At 41.3% G+C, this 18,727-nt stretch overlaps 1 pseudogene; it reads left to right on the top strand.

Annotated features, from left to right (window-relative positions):
* The first annotated feature begins 12,502 nt into the window (after nucleotides 1-12,502).
* LOC133121828 (zinc-binding protein A33-like) lies at nucleotides 12,503-18,358 on the top strand (annotated as a pseudogene).
* The last annotated feature ends 369 nt before the right edge of the window (nucleotides 18,359-18,727 follow it).

Raw genomic sequence — 18,727 nt, 5'->3', positions numbered from 1 at the left:
CATGTTTCCAGCATGGTATATCAGGCCAAACAGAGATTCATAATCGTCTAATTCCAATTTTACAATTTCACAGACATCTTCCAGGGATTTTCTGGATGCAAGGAATATTGGCCTACAGTCATTTCCAATTCCTGCAGAACTTTCCTCTTTCCAGATCCAGATCCCACTTGATAGTAAGAGGAACCAGAGCTGGAAACTCTGAGCTGCCTGCTCGGTTTTGTCAAAACCAAAGGACATATTGACTGTACTGGAGACATGTGAGGGCCTGTTTTCAGAATGGCAAACATTACACCTGGCACTATGGCTCATTCTTACTCTACCTTAAGAGCCGCAAACTAAAAAAGATGGAGGACAGACAAAGATATGCAGACAACATCCAGGCACTCTGACAACAGGAAATCCAAGAATAGTCTCCCCATGAGATTCTCCCAGGTGCAGAATCTGCAGACCTCATATTAATATTTTGGAGCGTGACAGCTGCATACATCTCTGGCTCCGCAGTAGCGCGGATGATTTATTCCACGGGGCGGTGGGGGCTGAGAGACCTGGATATGATTGGCTGGCCATTTGAGAGCCATCTAGGATCCTTGCTGGCTCTGCCAAAAAGCATCCTGATTGTTTAATGAAACCCCCCGCGGTGCTGCGTGTGTATGGGAAGCAGACCTGGGTGAAATACGTAATCGTAATACTCTTCTGTGTTTGATTGATCTTGCCTGTGAGTGAGCCAACCAAGAGGACCAGAATGTACTGTTTGCCATAGGTTCCAAAACACCCTACAAGCTCAGTAAAGCTTAGAAAAGTGTTTGAATCCAAAACAATTACGTATTTGACCCAGGTCTGGTACGAAGGTCATGTGGCTTTGGCACACACTCTAGACACCGGGTGTGGCTGAGGTCCAGTGGATTCGTGGCTCAAGTCCTGCAGATCCACGATGCAGGCAGCCAGAAACAGCCGTTTCCTCCTCTCGTGTTTGTGGCATCAATATTTTAAGATTTACATCACGGGCTTGACAGATATGCATGACACTTTACTTTATGGCAGGCTGGGTTGGTGATAGGGGGATAGGGTAGTAGTTATTACTTTATTTATAGTTAACGGATATTTAACTATTTTACACAGTGTGTGGTGTGTATTTTATCACACAGTGTCTTGTTTGACAACCACTTACTTTATTACTGTTTTGAATAGATGGTGCTTAAGTGCATACTGTAATATCAAAACCTGAGTAAATACACTTTTTCAGGAGTCAAATTTAGACCCTTATATATTGATAACATTTAACAAAATATTGATTAAAAAAATATTTATATATTTGGAGAATCAAACAGCTTGATTTGATTTTCGTAAAAAAGAAAACCTGCAGTGTTTATCTGCTAATCCTCAGTCTTAACAACCAATGCTCTTGGTTCTTTTCGATCTAGATTCAGGCCACTAATCAATTACACTAATATGTTTTATTGGCATGAAATACATTCTGTAAATATTTCCAAAACTTAGTTTACAGTATAAAAGCAAAGGAACATACATTTGGACCACTTAAGACATACATTCAATAACCTATCCACAAGAAATGTATTATCTCTCCATGTTGCACTCATTTTCTTCAGTATATATTTTCCTTCAAATGACTTAAAATATATTTCAGACACAAACCTTGTCAGGAAAGGGGTGGGCGGGCTGAGATGACAAAAAGGAAATATTCTGATACACTGATGAAATGTACAAAGAAGCAACCAACCGGATTACTATCAACCAGTTAGTGACAGGACAGGTTTTTTTCCACAGGCTTTTTGGATTGTCTTCACTCTAAGAGCTGCCCTGTTCAACACCAAAACTTCAACTTCAGCCATTATTTCATGTTCTCTCGCCCTGCATTTAAACACCTAAAGAAATGTGATATACGCTAGTATGCAGGTTGCCACAGCCCCCATTCAGCCTCCTGCACAATCCTTGTCCGGCATCAACATAACTCCAGTTTTATTGTCTCATAAACTGTTTTTTTTTTTGTTTTTTTTTTGCTTGGGGTTTACCTCGGGGAACTCTGGGAATTTATCATGCATGAGATTGCAATTTACATGTAACATTTGCGGTCCTGAAATGAACCAGGGAGCTACCACGACTGGTTCTCCTCATGTTTAGGAGGGGTATTTGAGAACTTCCACAGTTGCTTGTCGACCTTCCACCACTAATGGAAAAGTAAATGTCCTGAATATTGTAGTGAATGGCTGAGCAGACAGTATGTGACCTGGAAGTGCAGGCAAACTGGGGAGGTGGTGCCAAGTGTAAAGTGAACTGCTATAGGTAGCTAGTGAAGGGGAGTATTGGGAGGCTGCAAATGAGACAAGCAGCAGATTCTCTGGATGTTGTACAGGAGGATTTGGCACACCCAGCCAACTGCCGTGTTGTCATCAGAGAGGGACATATATTTTGCCTTGTCTGACCTATTCTTGTCTCTTTCATACTTTTTCCTTTTATCTGCATGTGATAACATGACACCTTTTGCCTTGTTCCAGTGCACCTTTTTCTAGCGCACTTTGAAAACATGTATGTTCATGTCTGGTTCATGTACACTGACAGAGCACTTTATTAGGAACATTTTTACTTCATTACACCTTCATGTGATTATCTAATCTGCAAATTGTGTGGCAGCAGTGTAATGCATACAATCATGTCGATGTGGGTCAGGAGCTTCAGTTAAGATAGATAGATAGAAAGATAGATACTTTATTCATCCGGAGGGAAATTTTAGAATGTTCATATCAACCATCAGAATGGGTAAAAAATGTGATTGGTTTGAGTATCTCAGAAACTGCAAATCTCCTGAGATTTTTATTGACACTAGTATCTACAGTTTGCAAAGAATGGTGAAAAAAAATCCAGAAAACTGCAGTTCTGCAGACAGAAGCGCTTTGTTAGTGGGAGACCTCAGAGGATAATGGCCAGACTGGTCAGAGCTGACAGGAAGGTGACAGTAATGCATATTAACCACACATTACACTAGTGGTATGAAGAAGAGAATCTCTGAACACACAACGCATTATAACTTTAAATGGATAGGCTACAGCAGAAGAAGTCTAAAAAGTATGTCTAATAAATGCCTAATAAAGTGCTCACTGAGTGTATACGTTAAACTGTCACTACACCTGGGTCAAATATGTAATCGTTGTGGATTCACATAGTTTTCTGATCTCAATCCTGCCTGTTGAAATTGAGCCAACCAAGAGCACCAGAAGGTGGGGTTTGCATTTTTTGAGAGTATTTCATAGGTTCCAATACATCACACAAGCTCAGTAAAGCATAGAAACTTTCTGAATCCAAAACAATTATGTATTTAACCCAGGTCTTACTGTCATCTACTCCCATTGTCAAGCTCTTAGAGCTTGGAAACTTGGGTTTTGTTGTATTTAACCAAATTTAAAAATCCTCGCAAAGCGGAAAAAGACCAGAGTGATGAACAGGCCACATGCTGGACTCTTCTAAACTCGTTTGTTTTTTTTTCCGATTTGTGGACAGTCTCTAAAACAGATGTGTGTGGGTTGGGCTAAAATGGAGTATTAGACGAATAAATAACCCAAAAAAGACCTAATCATGTGGATGGCTTCTGTTGTTCCTCATCAGGATGAAACAGTTTCATCAACTGTGTTTGAAAACAAAACTACTGCAATGATGAATAATGAGCCAAGGTATTTAGTCTTACTTTTACGGTAACATAATGACTGACAATTAACTTAACTGAACTGATGCTGGTGGGAGATGCTATTGTGATATTATTATTGATATTGCCATGGCTGCATTAAAACAATGGGCTGCAGTCCAGGGCCTCCCCTGCCGAAGGGGCCTCCCCAGGATGTCTTCTATCGTTTTTACAATCAATCTTGCAAGCAGGCTTGCGTCTAATGTTAATTACTGTACAACAAATATGTGTTCATATAGTATATAATACATATACTAAACTATGTTTAATAAAAATAAACAAAACCTTGAGAAAAATGTAGGGTCTCATTTATGCAAGCAGTAGTTTTCAGTTGTTTAGTTGCAGATCTCACAGGGTGTGTCCAAAATGGCTCACTATTCACTAATTACTAATCACTAAGAAGTGAATATTCATATACTGCTCTAAATAGTTTAATAAATAAACAGTGAAATTGGACAGCAGACATCGTCTTTTGCAATCGTTCAGCGGCATCACGTTCGCTACACGCTGCTGCATATAGCGACAAGACCTACAACCAGTTTTTAAAACATGACTACAGAAATATTAAACGTTATCCTGCAATGCTCACCTAACCCTACGGTGTCCGGATCATGATGAGCTGCGCTGTACAGGTTTCAGTTCTTTTTATTTTGACATTTTTTTATGAAAAATGAAATAATACATAATATTTTAAAACATGAATCTCCATGGCCTTGGCTTGTTTTATGCGTGGAACAAGAACACATTTCACTTAGTAAAGGTCTGCAACTCATCCCCCTCCACATTTATATCTGAAAATTGAAGCAAACACAGGTTAAGAAAAATTGCTATTGCCGTTTTTAGTCTGGATAGACTGCATGGACTGTGAATCCTTTGCAACGTTCATGCCAACTATAAAAAGATACCGTTTTAGATGGCTAACACAGTGACACTTCTGGACAAACATGGTTTTGGACAATTAAATCATGAACATGTTAGTTTATAATAGGCTAGTTGTAGGCTACTTTATGAAGCTGATGCTGAATTTAAGTTGAACTGCTCCTAATCGGGCGGCACGGATGGTGCAGTGGGTAGCACTGCCGCCTCACAGCAAGGAGGTCCTGGGTTCGAATCTCCGTCGGCCGGGGCCTCTCTGTGTGGAGTTTGCATGTTCTCCCCGTGTTTGCGTGAGTTTCCCCCGGGTACTCCGGTTTCCTCCCACAGTCGAAAGACATGCAGGTTAGGCTGATTGGAGAGTCTAAATTGCCTGTAGGTATGAGTGTGTGAGTGAATGGTGTGTGTGCCCTGTGATGGACTGGCGACCTGTCCAGGATGTATTCCTGCCTTTCGCCCAATGTATGCTCCAGCCCCCCTGTGACCCTGTTCAGGATAAGCGGGTTAGGATAATGTTAGAATGCTCCTAATCGTCTCTCACAAGTAAAACATGTAATTCATTCCTAAATAGAGGTCAAATGAAAATAAAGAATATACACGCAGTGAGCACTATTAGGTAGACATGTACAAAAGCTTGTTCATGCAAATATTTAATCAGCTAATCATGTGGCAGCAACTAAATGCATAAAAGCATGCAGATGTGGTCAAGAGGTTCAGCTATTTTCCAAATGTCAGAATGGGGAAGTAATCACAACAATCACTCACTTTCTAAGATCCAGGTTTGAGTCTTTGATGGGTTTAACTCAAGTTTAACTGATTTTATTTCAACTTAGGAGCAACAGGGATATTTCCACTGTTATCTAGTAGCTGATTACTAAAGAATTGACCCCCTTAAAATGAATCCATTTACAGTACAGTGCATGGCAGCATTAGAACCCGACCACTGCTTGAGTGAATGGCTACTGAAGAATTGCAATGCATCCCAGTGAATTTACAATGTATTCCTGTAGCATTCTGACACACGTCAAGTGAAGCGCAACCAAAGGGTTCCCTTTTCATGCAGAGCCACCCAAACATGCCAGTCATGTTGCATGTAAATATAGATTTGTAACACAGACAGACCTACGTCTTGGAAGTATTTGATACTTTGACTTTATTATGGACAAGGGTGGGGGCATATTTTGCCAGACCAAATGCACATTGCATTTTTTCCCTAAGGCTAAGACTGTTGGGATTTATACATTGGAATTAAGTTTCCTTTATGCATGTGTGTATATCTGTGTGCGTGCGCAGTATGTGTGTATGCGTGCTTATGTGTGCAGGTGTTATATTTTAGAGATGGGTTTAGTCTACAGGGTACAGTTTTAACAGGGGATATTGCAAAACCCCAATTAAGTGGGTTGATACCTAATAAATTGGGTATAAACTGAGTATATTTATTAGACTTGCTCCTATAAAAAAAGACTTATTGGACTTCTGCTGCTGTAGCCCATCCACTTTAAATTTTGGCATATTGTGTGTTCAGAAATGCTCTTCTGCTTATCATTGTAACACATGGCTAGTTGAGTTATTGTCACCTTCCTGTCACTTTAAACGAGTCTGACCATTATCTCATTAACAAGCCATTTTTTTCCCACAGAACTGCTGCTCACTGGATGTTTTTTGTTTGTTTTCCACCATTCTCTGTGAACTCTAGACACTGTTGAGCCAACTGGTAGAACTCAAACCACCCTGTCTGGCACCAACAATCAAGTCACTTACAGTAGATCACATTTCTTCCCCATTCTGATTTTTGATCTGAACTGTACCCCTTGACCATACATGCTTTTATGCATTGGGTTGCTGTCATATGATTGGCTGGTTATTTGAATTAACAAGCTGGTGTACAGATCTACTAATATAGTGGTCATTGAGTATTACACCTATTCCAATATTTTCCACAGCTGTCTTTAAAATCATTCATTCATTCATTCATTCATTCATTATCCTAACCCGCTTATCCTGAACAGGGTCGCAGGGGGGCTGGAGCCAATCCCAGCATACATTGGGTGAAAGGCAGGAATACACCCTGGACAGGTCGCCAGTCCATCACAGGGCACACACACCATCCACTCACACACTCATACCTATGGGCAATTTAGACTCTCCAATCAGCCTAACCTGCATGTCTTTGGACTGTGGGAGGAAACCGGAGTACCCGGAGTACCCAGTACCTGGGTCTTTAAAATCAGACTTAAATTATTGTCCTGGTCTCCACACATGCACTGCACTGATAACTGAAGGCTTGTCATTTTACCATAGATTTAGCAGATGCTTTTGTCCTGAGCAACTTAAAATTTAATTCTGCATTATAATTATAGACCCGTTTGGCTGGCCAGCAAGGCAATTTATACTATGTATTATGTGTTCTCGCATTGTTTTTTAGAAACCTGATGAAGGTGAACCTGACCAAAATATTGTATATTTAATTAATGAAGTGAATCTGCCACAGTCGGTGTGCCAATGTCTTTTTTTTATAACCCTGAGCAAGTTAAAAAGTAAGAGTTCATAAGGACCTTCACCTGACCATTTGAAAGGCTGAAGAGTTGTGTGCCTGCGTTTAGCTACAGGGATTTAGCAGCGCAGGCAAGAAGAACAGAGAGGAGGGAATTCAGGAGTCCAGGCATGCGAGTGTCAGGAGTTGCACTAGCATCCCCCTGCTACCCCACACCATGAACAACCAGGACACAGGGATAAGGTAAGCAGAGTCTTTGTTACAATTTTGCCTAAAAACAGTTCCTGGACGGTCAGGGGAACGGGGCCATACTACGGAGAGGGGAAGGCAAAGCACCAACAACCCATTGAATTACATTACATTACATGTAATTTGGGACACGCTTTTATCTAAAGCGTCTTCAGTTGATTGAGCAGGAGACAATCCTCCCCTGGAGGAGCAATGTAGGGTTAAGGGCTTTGCTCAAGGGCCCAACAGCTGTGTGAACCTTACTCTGGCTACACTGGGGATTGAACCACCGATCCTGCGGGTCCCAGTCATGTACCTTAACCACTACACCATAGGCTGCCCCGCCCCACCGTGTTCTGGGCAGAACGGGACACACTCACGCTTTGCTTTCGGTCATGGTGCACGTCCCTCACACCATGGGGGCTCCCCCCCCCCCCCCCCCTCGCCTTCAGCCCGGCCCGGGGCTCGTAGTTTCTCTCCCGGCTGCCTTCTCCTCCCTCCGATGGTATATTACCTCAGTATATCTGACGGTATCACTGTCTGCGGGAGCGGGGCCCATGACGACTACTGCCAAATGTCATTGACCAGGGTCTTCCCCAGGGCCGGCATCTGGTCCTGGAGCTGCTCCTTCCACCGCTCCACGTCGACAGCCAGCGCCGGAACCACAGGAGCCCTAGATGGTTGGGAGAGAGACACAAAACAACCTGGCTCACCTCCAGGAAGGTGAGCCGAGGAGGCCAATTACCCTGGTCCACATAGACAAGCATGCTCCCAATTACCAAAAGGAAAGTACTTTTACCAAGCTGGCAGCTTGTCAGGCTCACCTCCTGACATGAGCACCAAAGGGAGATTGGTGGTGTACAGATGTGTACAGACTCAGATGTCACTACATGGAAGGTTCAGTTGTTTTTTTTATTCAGTTGGTTTATTGTTTTGTCACACACTCTAATAAAAATTGCTGAATAAAAATGGCAAAGGCCTTACCTCACCTGCCTGACACCCAGAGAACACAGTGTCATCATTCCAGCAGCCTGGGGGGACTGGGGAATGTTTGCAAATATTGCAAACTGTGTTAATGATTGAGTGCATATATCTATAACTTGCGGGATGTGTTCTGTTTTCAACTCATCTTTGCTATGTTTGCTTCTATTTGCCTTATGTTTGCATATTACACCATACTGAATATTTGTCTCAAAACTCATCTCTGTTTCTGCTTTGGTTTTTCTTGCCAATGAGATATCGTCTCATTGAATTGAAAGAGAAGGAGAAAGGTGGAAAATGCCAAGCTGTATTCATCTGTTGTGATAAGGCAAGACTTATGAGAGGAGCAACAGGGTTGGGGGTCAAATGTCAAACCCTGTAATATGTGCATAGGAGCATATGAGGGCAAAGGTTAACGTGAAGTCGGGTGGCTTGTTTGTGTGGGCACGCCCATACAGACCATTTGAAAGCTCCCAGAAGTCTTCAAGCAGAACTGCCGGTCACAGCAAGGTAATCGGGGTCAGTATTCCAACAGTACCTCACCGAGCATCCCCAACTCATGCACGCAACATTCTTCAGTGCATTCCAGGGGTTTGTTAGGAACTCCAGAAATAGCTCCATGAAAAGCTTTTAACGGTTCAAGGTGCTCCAGACCCATAAAGACCCCACCACCCCCATGGCTCCCAGCTGCAGGACAACAAATGCCTCTCTGTTGTAAAACTTTTACCCAATACATTCCTCTATCCTTTTCATTCACACCTGGAGGCTTGGTGCATTCAGAGAGTTTCCCAAGGGCAGCCTAATTGTTATATAATAGACAGGACATGGCTGCTGGCTAATTCGATTAAGTTACCATGGTGTGTTGCTTGGATAATCCTCACAGCCTCGGATCAAATCTGGACTATGCTAAATGCTGGCTGTGGCCTGGGAGCTCCATATCATGATGACCAATTGCCAACCAGGGTATGGGAGAGTTCTGTCAGTTAGGGGTCCACTTCATCACTATCTAGCAAACCACGGTTCATCCGGCACCTATGGACTGCTTACTAAAGCAGCATACAAAAAGTTCTCCTCTGACCCCACTCTGGCCATGTGTTTGAAGTTTGTCAGTGCAGCTACACATGACTCTGACTGACATTTACGATCCTGAATTGCATCGACATTGCAGGCGGCAGCTGACATCGCTTCTTCAGAGGAGAGCACATGCTTGCCTGTGCTCTATCAACATTGGGGAGAACAGGGGGAAAAGCTATTTAAAAAGTGTGCTATACAGTTTAAAACTGGGGGTGTGAGAGAGAGAGGAGAGAGAGAGAGAGAGAGAGAGAGAGAGAGAGAGAGAGAGAGAGAGAGCATGCTTTCTTTGAGTTTTGGAGCTCCTGTTGCTGTTTGTTTTGGGGGGACGAATCCTTATTCAGTATCCAGGGGTGTTGTTTCTCCACTCTCTCCAACATCATGGAGGTTAATTTGCCTGAAAGCTGACGTTGGCTTAAAATTATTCCGCTTTGTTTGCAGTTCAGGCATGGGACCTCAGCACCGAACCTTCTACTTCCTTTTATCCAATATTTTTTACTCAATTTTACATTTATTAGTTCCTGTTGATTCATGGGAAACATCATCACATGACTCTGAGGACATGATCCATGGCGGGCTTGGATTTAACAAGCAAAAAAGTTCTCAGTGGATATCTCAGGGCTCTGTTCTTCATTATTGTTTGTCAGATATTTTCTGAGATTTTGAGTTGTGATATGCTTTATTCTCAAGTTCTCAAGTATGTTGCAGTTTTCATAAGGACGTGAGCACATTTTTCAGGAATTCAGAGAACATTAGTGTTACGATGTCTATAAGTCTTTCTTAAAGGGTTTCTGCAGTGATCGCGCACAAAGGCCTATTTCAATGCTTACTATTCTGTTATTAACATTAAAGTGTTTCCGAGATATTGTTTACACACAGTGCATAGCTATAAGTGCTTACATTTATTTAACCACATCAAGCATCGCTTAACAGGAGATTCAAAATGCTGCAGGCACTGCGATGTCAGGTCCTTGACAGCTCCAACTGGAAACTGCTAAATCCAATGTAAAGACAGTGGAGGATAGAAGCGAAATAATGCGGAGAATTTGCAGTCATTTCAATCTAGGCATCATTATGAGTGGCAAAAAAATATTTTAAAACTTCAACTGGTTATTTGTAAGAACCACTGAAGAGGGAGTATCCACATTTAGTATGCTCATGTTGAGAAAACAACAACTCTGACTTTTTTTCTTATTCCTCTGCCTCATAATTGCTTCCTTCACTTTCATTGGCAGATCTCTGAACCCCCATATTGACATACTCCAAAGGCAATGAAACACCTAGATTCTAGACTAGATACTAAAGGCTTTCTCATACCTGGACTAAGGAAGCGATTGAATACACCTGTCTTAGCAGAAACAGCTGAGAAGTTAACTGTCTGATTACATACAATGTGCTGGGCTACAGAGCCAAAAGAACAGAAATTGTACCACTGTCCAAATCCTTACAGACTGCCCTATATTTCAAAAGGGTTACACAATGTTTACTAAAGCAATTGATTTGGATAAAAGCGCTATATAAATGCCAGGAATTTACTATTTATATGCACTTGGCTTAAAGCTACCTTAAGTGCAGTTTGAGTTTGAGATGAGTTCTCATCTCTGTGGTCCTCAGAGGATAGTGACAACACAGACAAGGGAAATCTGCTCTTGCATTACTTTCTGCACCCCACAGCCTTTCCTGCATTGTATCAGTACAGCACATATCAGTTCTGTCTTTTTATGTAATTTGTGTGTTTGTGGTTTTGGTTCATGTATGCCCCCTCATTCACTCATTATCAACCCGCTTATCCTGAACAGGGTCGCAGGGGAGCTGGAGCCTATCCCAGCATACATTGGGTGAAAGGCAGGAATACACCCTGGACAGGTCGCCAGTCCATCACAGGGCACACACACCATTCACTCACACACTCATACACTCATACCTATGGGCAATTTAGACTCTCCAATCAGCCTAACCTGCATGTCTTTGGACTGTGGGAGGAAACCGGAGTACCTGGAGGAAACCCACACGAACACAGGGAGAACATGCAAACTCCACACAGAGGCCCCAGCCGATGGGGATTCGAACCCAGAACCTCCTTGCTGTCAGGCGGCAGTGCTAACCACTGCACCATCCATTCCGCCCCTTGCAGCCATTGAAGTATAATATTCAGTACTATATATAGAATAATAATAAGGCTTTCAAGAATAATAATGACCAGTTTAATTAAATAGTCCGGTCAGCATAGATATCTGAGTGATATCTTGTTGCATCAAAGCAACTCAACTTTAACATCCATATTAATACTGTAGCATTACAATTTAAAATAAAATGCACCTTTGCCTTTTGTCTTTAGATCCAGTGGTACACTACTGTGTTACGTCCCTCGGGTGTCTAGGGGTAGGAGGGAGTGCGTAACATATTTTGATGGGTGTTGAGCGTGTTCAGTGAAAATAATGAGGGCCACACAAGAATTAAAGTGCAAAACGGTGTATTATACAAAGTGCAAGTGCTATTTACAAAAATATTTAAAGAACAAAGAACACATTAAGGTCACAAGGCCAAAGGACACGGATGTGGCCAAATAAATGAAATAAACAAAACCAAGCTAGAAACAAAGATAGGCTGACTGACTTATCCAGCAACAAACAAAAGCCTATCTGACTACTCGAAGATAACAAATTACACAGTTGGCAACCACCCCTTTCCTAATGTGTCTAATACACAAATTCCACCTACATGTACCAATGGTGTATAGAGGCCACTGCCCCTGGGCCTGGACTATACACGCAGACAATCACACATACACACAAGTAGGGGGAATAACAAGTTCTGAGTTTTTATCACACATACACAAGTGGTAGCAGTGAGATATGAGAGAGATATGAGAGAGATCTGAGCGGCAGCAAACAAATAGCTTTTATCTTGGGGAGGAGGGATGTGATTGGTGGAGGCGGGACCAGGATGAAAATGATTGACAGGTGGGACAGCAAATGGAATTGTGATTGGCCAACTGCAGTGTACAAACGAGGGAAAAACAGAGGGAACACAAGACAACTACATGGAACGTAACATACTGCACCCTGTAAAACCCTCCAGTCAATTCAGTTCAGGTACATAATTATCTCTCTGTAAGTGAGAGAGGACAAACACAATTCCCCACAGACTGAGAACAATAAGTCTGTGTGGATTTTTTGCTAGGTGTGTTCCAGTTTTCCAAGCATATAGGGTGTGGTCTTTCCCGGTTTCAGCAAAAGTGAAAGTAAAAATATCAGACTGAGATACAGAGTCTGTGAAATGGCAGCTAAAGCATTGATTCCTGAGGACGAGCTCTGTTGCTCTATATGTTGTGATATTTTTAAAGAGCCTGTGATCCTGAAATGCAGCCACAGCTTCTGTAGAGTGTGTGTGCAGCAGTACTGGAAAGAGAAGAGCTCTCGAGAGTGTCCCATCTGCAGGAGAAAGTGCCCACTGGAAAATCCTGCTGTAAACCTGGCCTTAAGAAGCATTGTGGAGTCGTTCTTAAAACAGAAGCCTGAGAGTAAAATAGTAGACACTCACTGTAGTCTTCATGGGGAGAAACTGCTATTATTCTGTGAACACGACAAAGAGCCTCTGTGTGTCATCTGTCAGACCTCAAAAAAACACAGAAACCACCTGGTCTGTCCCGTGGAAGAGGCTGCATTGGACCTGAAGGTATTCTATTTTATATGTCATCTATTTCATAATCTCAATCGACGGAGTGAAATATCTCTGTGTAACTGTGGTATAAAGACGTGTATTTTAGGTTTTCAGTACAATGCACTATAAACTGTTGGCATGGATGAGTCTGTTTTGTTCCTGAGTTCTGTCTGTTAGTTTATCATTGTTATTATCGTTATTCTTGTATTTTATCATTTCTCATATTCATGTCTGGTGTTCTGTTTATATTCATTAGTCTTTGCACTCCTCTTCCCCTGTGATGTCTGTGTCTGAATGTATTCTGATCCCGAGTCTGCGTGCTTCCCTATTCGGGTGGTTTCCACGATTACTTCTGTCTTGCTGTTCTTACTTCCTACTTTCTCTCCATTTTATGTTTGTAGATAGCAGTAAGATGCTAATCCCAACTCACATAGAATTTGTACAGTACTAATTATACTAACACACTAATATGTTCGTCAATCTAACAAACTAATATTCTCTAGTTTTGGGTATTTGTAATTTAAATCACTTAACTAACTCCAGGTTCAATTCTGTTCTGTAACTCCGCCTCCCTATTCTATCACTGATTACTTGCTTAGTTTCAGCAAAGTATTCGCACCTGTCTCTCTGTATCTCTACATCTCCTGATTCTCTGCAAACTGTCTACTCCCTAGTCCAGAGCCATTTGTATTGCATGTGTGTCCCCTCGTTATTGTATCATTACCCTTTCATGTGTCCTTTTCAGTTGCACATTGTTAGTTCATCTTGTCCTTGTTCCCCCCAGTTCTAGCCCCCTTATTCCCGAGCCCTTGTTCCTGAGCCCTTGTTCCCAAGCCCTTGCTCTTGCTCTTGCGCCATTCTGTCCGGTTGGTTTTTGTTTTCTGTTTTTCTTGTTTATGACCCCTGCCTGCTTTTTGGACTCTTCTTTTGGATCAGCTTTTGTACTTTTGCTTGTGTGGACTGATCTTGATCTTGGCCTGTTTTGGATTACGGTTTGTCTGCCCCTTCTTCTGCCATTTTTCACATCCCAGTGTCTGCGCATGGTTCCTCTGCTCCGCCCATCGTGACAGAGTCCTAATTGTCTGTGGGCCTTTTATAGTAAACACGGCTCCAAACAGGAAACTGGAATACATAGTGTGATTGTATAAATATTCCATGTTACAATGGTGTATCAAAGACATACTGACACTGGCACAACTACAGATGTTACAAAAGACCTTTACTGTAACCTAATAAATGTCAATACAAAATAAAACTACTGTTATCTGTCTTGGGAGAGAACTGAACAACAACCAGGAAGTACAGAAATCCACAATGAGTGTATTGGTGGAGACAATAGCTACAGTGGCCTCAGAATGTACACTGGCTCTTTCACTTTTTACTTTTTATTGTGCTGTAGATTTTTTGCCCATCAATATACACTCAATAAGGACAATGACAAAGTGAAAACATGTTTTTGGAAATGTTAATTACCAAATTATGAGATAACTAGTTCATATCGTTCCAGGACGAACTCAAACCTGCACTTAATCTTATTAAAGAAAAATTTGAGAGGTTTACTGAGGTTGAAGAAGAATGTAAGGAAACAGCAGAACACATCAAGGTGAGTAAAGCAATTACAGTTATACTTTCTAGCAACACAAAAATACAAAAACATTGTCTTTGGATAACATTGTGCATGATAGACATAACAAACACACGGGCTGCCATATCTAAATAACAAAACATTGTTATACTATTCAGGTTTTAAACAGTGTGTTTGAATTGCAGAGTCAAGCCCAGCACACAGAGAGGCAGATAAAGGCAGAGTTTGAGAAGCTCCACCAGTTCCTGCGAAAGGAAGAGAAGGCCAGACTAGCTGCACTGAAGAAGGAGGAGGAGCTGAAGAGTCGGATCATGGAGAAGAAGATGGAACATATAAGAAGACAAAATCACAGCTATAAAGAAGGCTATGAACACTAAAGACATCTCCTTTTTAAAGGTAGGAGCTGTATTTACTTTAATTAAAGCTCAGACGTTGTAAAATGCTGGTTTGTGGTTTTCGACAGGTTTTGGCTGCATTCCAAAGTTACCTTGTTCTGCACCAGTGTAGCAGTAGCCTACTAAACAGCTAGCTAGTCAGAAGCAAGGATGATTAATCTGTGACAGCGTTGGACTCGTGTGCAGGAGTTCATAGAGACACGTTTGCTTGGTTTAAAATCTTGGTGTGAATAGGCCTTCAATCTTTCAGAAGCAAGGATGAATAATCTGTATGCGATTTCATAACAGCTTGGTTGGGTTTGCTCGGTTCAGTGTTGGTGAAGTCAGTAAAAATCTTGATTTGTGAAGATGCCAGTCTTTGAAAAAAGCCAGAAAGCTGAATGAATTTTTAATATAATGAATGCATATCCAAAATAATGGTTGAAAAAAATCAAATTGGCCTAGATTTTTGTACAGAACCATGAGCATGCTGGGGTATTCATTGCTAATGTAACTACGGTTTCCTTTATTTAGTTACCTGTACATTACTGTTCCTTCATTTATGTGCGTTTACTGTTAACATCTGCATCACTTTCTTTAGTGTGGCTCCTGTTTCTCATTTAATGTTAGCTGTCTCTCATAATGGTCTCTCTGCATCTTATTATGCTGTCTTGTGTTTTTCAGAACTACAAAAACATCAAGAAAAGGTATGTAGACTTTCACCTAATTTCTTCTTGTCTGTTGAAGACACTTGACTGAGTCCTGTTTGTCATTACAGAGCCCAGTGCACACTGCAGGACCCAGAGCTGCTCTCAGGGGCACTGATAGATGTGGCCAAACACCTGGGCAACCTGAAGTTCAGAGTCTGGGAGAAGATGCTGGGGATGGTGCAGTACAGTGAGTATCTGGGGCAGATGGTGAAATCATATTTTGCAAGCATTTGCAACACATAAAAACAACATGTATATTGAAATGGTTCATAAAATAAACAATCACCAGGTCTCAGTTCCCTCCAAGTTTAGGAAGATCCTGTGGGCTGCACTGCTCTCAATTTAATATCAGAACACAACCAACAGAATTATCATAACATATAGCCTAAAATTAAATTGGCTAGCAGTTCTAAGCCAAAAATACTATATTGAAATCCATTCAAAACCCATAAAACAAAAAACATTTTCATAACAGTTGTATAAACAAAGTGGTGATTGAAGTTGATGATTGTGAATTGGTTATTGTATATAGCAATCACACCTGATTCAGTTGGAGACTGAAAGGAGAGGGAATTTCAATTTCATCTTTGGAATGATTTTGTCAAGATGGACCAAATTTGTGGTGCCATTCAACATAGAGGATGGATTCTGGATGCCTGAATATTTCGGTATGCACAGAGGTTCTTTCCCAGGAAGAGAGGTTTTGTGTGGTGTTGACGAGATCAAGTGGCCAAATTATAATTTTTACAATTGCTAACAAGAATTTTTCAATTCACTTTTTCATAGAGCTCTCTACACCAACATGCAGCTTGGCGCAACAATTCATTTTGTGCCCAAAATTCACCACAACTACCAAAACACTGCAAATATGTCTGTAATGCTTGTTAGAAATTGAAAAAAAAACTGTAATTGCGCATCTTCAATGTATCTTCAGTGTGAAAACATGAACCTCCCATGTCCTCCCAAGTGCATTGCAAATTAAATAGCAGGAATCATAGCAGACAAAAACCTGTCACAATATAAAATGTTATTCATAATAGATTATTAGCTGTGTGTATTGCCTGCATTTGATCTGCTATGACATTTGTTAATGTATTAATTTTCGTAATGCATATAGATTTTTTAATTTAAAGTGTAAATCTCTACAACTACAGAAGTACAACTACAGTGAGTAGTGATTAGAATCTATTATATGCAATTTCCTGTATATGCAACCTAATCTGAATAGAGTATTTGAAATGTACATGTTCTTTCAAACTTTTAAATATCTTTATTTTTGACATTTCAGCTCCTGTGATGCTGGACCCCAATACTGTACATGATGGTCTCTATCTCTCTGATGATCTGACCACTGTGAGAGACACAGATACAGACCAGAAATATCCTGACAACCCAGAGAGGTTTGACATGCATGTGTTTGTGCTGGGATCTGAGGGGTTTACCTCAGGGAAACACAGCTGGGAGGTGAAGGTTGGGAACAAACATGCCTGGGATATAGGAGTGGTGAACGAATCCATCGACAGGAAGAGAGGCATAATATACAGCCCAGAGAGAGGATTCTGGGTCTTAATGCTGAGGAATGGTGATGATTACAGAACAGGTGGAGTTACTGGCCTCACACTGAAGAGGAAACCCCAGAGCATCAGAGTGGAGCTGGACTATGACAGGGGGGAGGTGTCCTTCTTCGACTCCAGTGACATGTCCATCATCTACACTTTCACAGACACATTTACTGAGAGAGTGTTCCCATTCTTCTCTCCCTATTTGAGAGAAGATGGTAAGAATGAGGGACCCCTGCAAATATGCCAAATGAAAGTGTCTGTAGCAGTGACTCATCCCACTGAATATGTTAACCCTCTAGAGAGGTTTGGGTCTTTGGGATGTTTACTAAAATAAAAATGATAGAACAAATATTTTTTTCAACTTTGACTCATACCCCTTGGCTCATTTTCTGTGAAGAACATGTAAATGAACTCATTTTCATTGAGTACACACTGTGCACCCCCCTACACATTTACATTACATCCAGGCTATTCGGGTCCACTGGACCCGAAGGTTATAAGTATGAGGTTTATATGTTTTATAGGTATAAGGTTTGCTGTGTACCTTTACCTGGTCTTCCTCCTACCTTGGACTATTGTGTGTGTGTGTTTGTGTGTGTGCATGCATGCATGCATGCATGAATGCTTGCCTGCGTGCGTGTGTACTTTCTCCTTTAGATTTGCGGCATGTTTCATTGATTGAGTGTGTGTGTGTGTGTAGTTTTCCACACTACAGAGGGCAAAGAGAGCAGGAGAGCAGGTCTGGTGCGTGGCAGACAAAGTTGCAACATTGTTACATTTCAATCACAAGAACCTGCCTGTTCCCACTTTTTCACAGACTCTTTCTCGTCTGTGTGTGCGTGAACCTACACTGTGTCTGGCGGGAACCTGCACAATGTTATATCAGTAACATTCTCTAAACATAAATATTTTCTGACCCAGCTGCAAATTGGGGGCAGGGTCAGACTGTACCCCTCGTGTGGTGTGTAGATATTGTGTTCAGTCAGGGCTGTTTGAGTAATCTGAACAAAAGTCCAGTGAAAGGGCCCTCCAGTATTTTATGACTGGACTGCATTTGTTAAATTTGTGTTCTGTATCCTAATTTCAATTTTATTTAAATCAATAAACACCAATATTGAAGACAGCCTTCTCTCCTTTATATTTGTTTAAGATAAACATGATTTATTCCTCCCAGTTTTGATTATTATTGATTTGTTTGACCAAAATCACATTTCATCACAAAAAACGAATACTAATGAATATGACTTAGCAGGGGTAAATGGCACATATTAATCATATATGCTATGTTCTGGTCTATATTGGTTGTAATTAAGACAAGGTCAACATCTGTGAAGTATTTTTACATTAATTGTTATGTCTGTATTGTTTTAAGACCCCAATAATGGTATGGGTCCACCAGACCTGCGAAAAGGTCCTGAGTAACAGATATATGTCCGCCGCGCAAGGGTTAACAAACTGAGATGTTATCCTTTCTTGGAGTTTTGATTGTCTC

This window comes from Conger conger, chromosome 2, assembly GCF_963514075.1.
Source record: "Conger conger chromosome 2, fConCon1.1, whole genome shotgun sequence".
NCBI classification, from domain to species: domain Eukaryota; kingdom Metazoa; phylum Chordata; class Actinopteri; order Anguilliformes; family Congridae; genus Conger; species Conger conger.
Note: the sequence above shows the minus strand (reverse complement) of the source record. Positions and strands in the feature narration are given on the sequence as shown.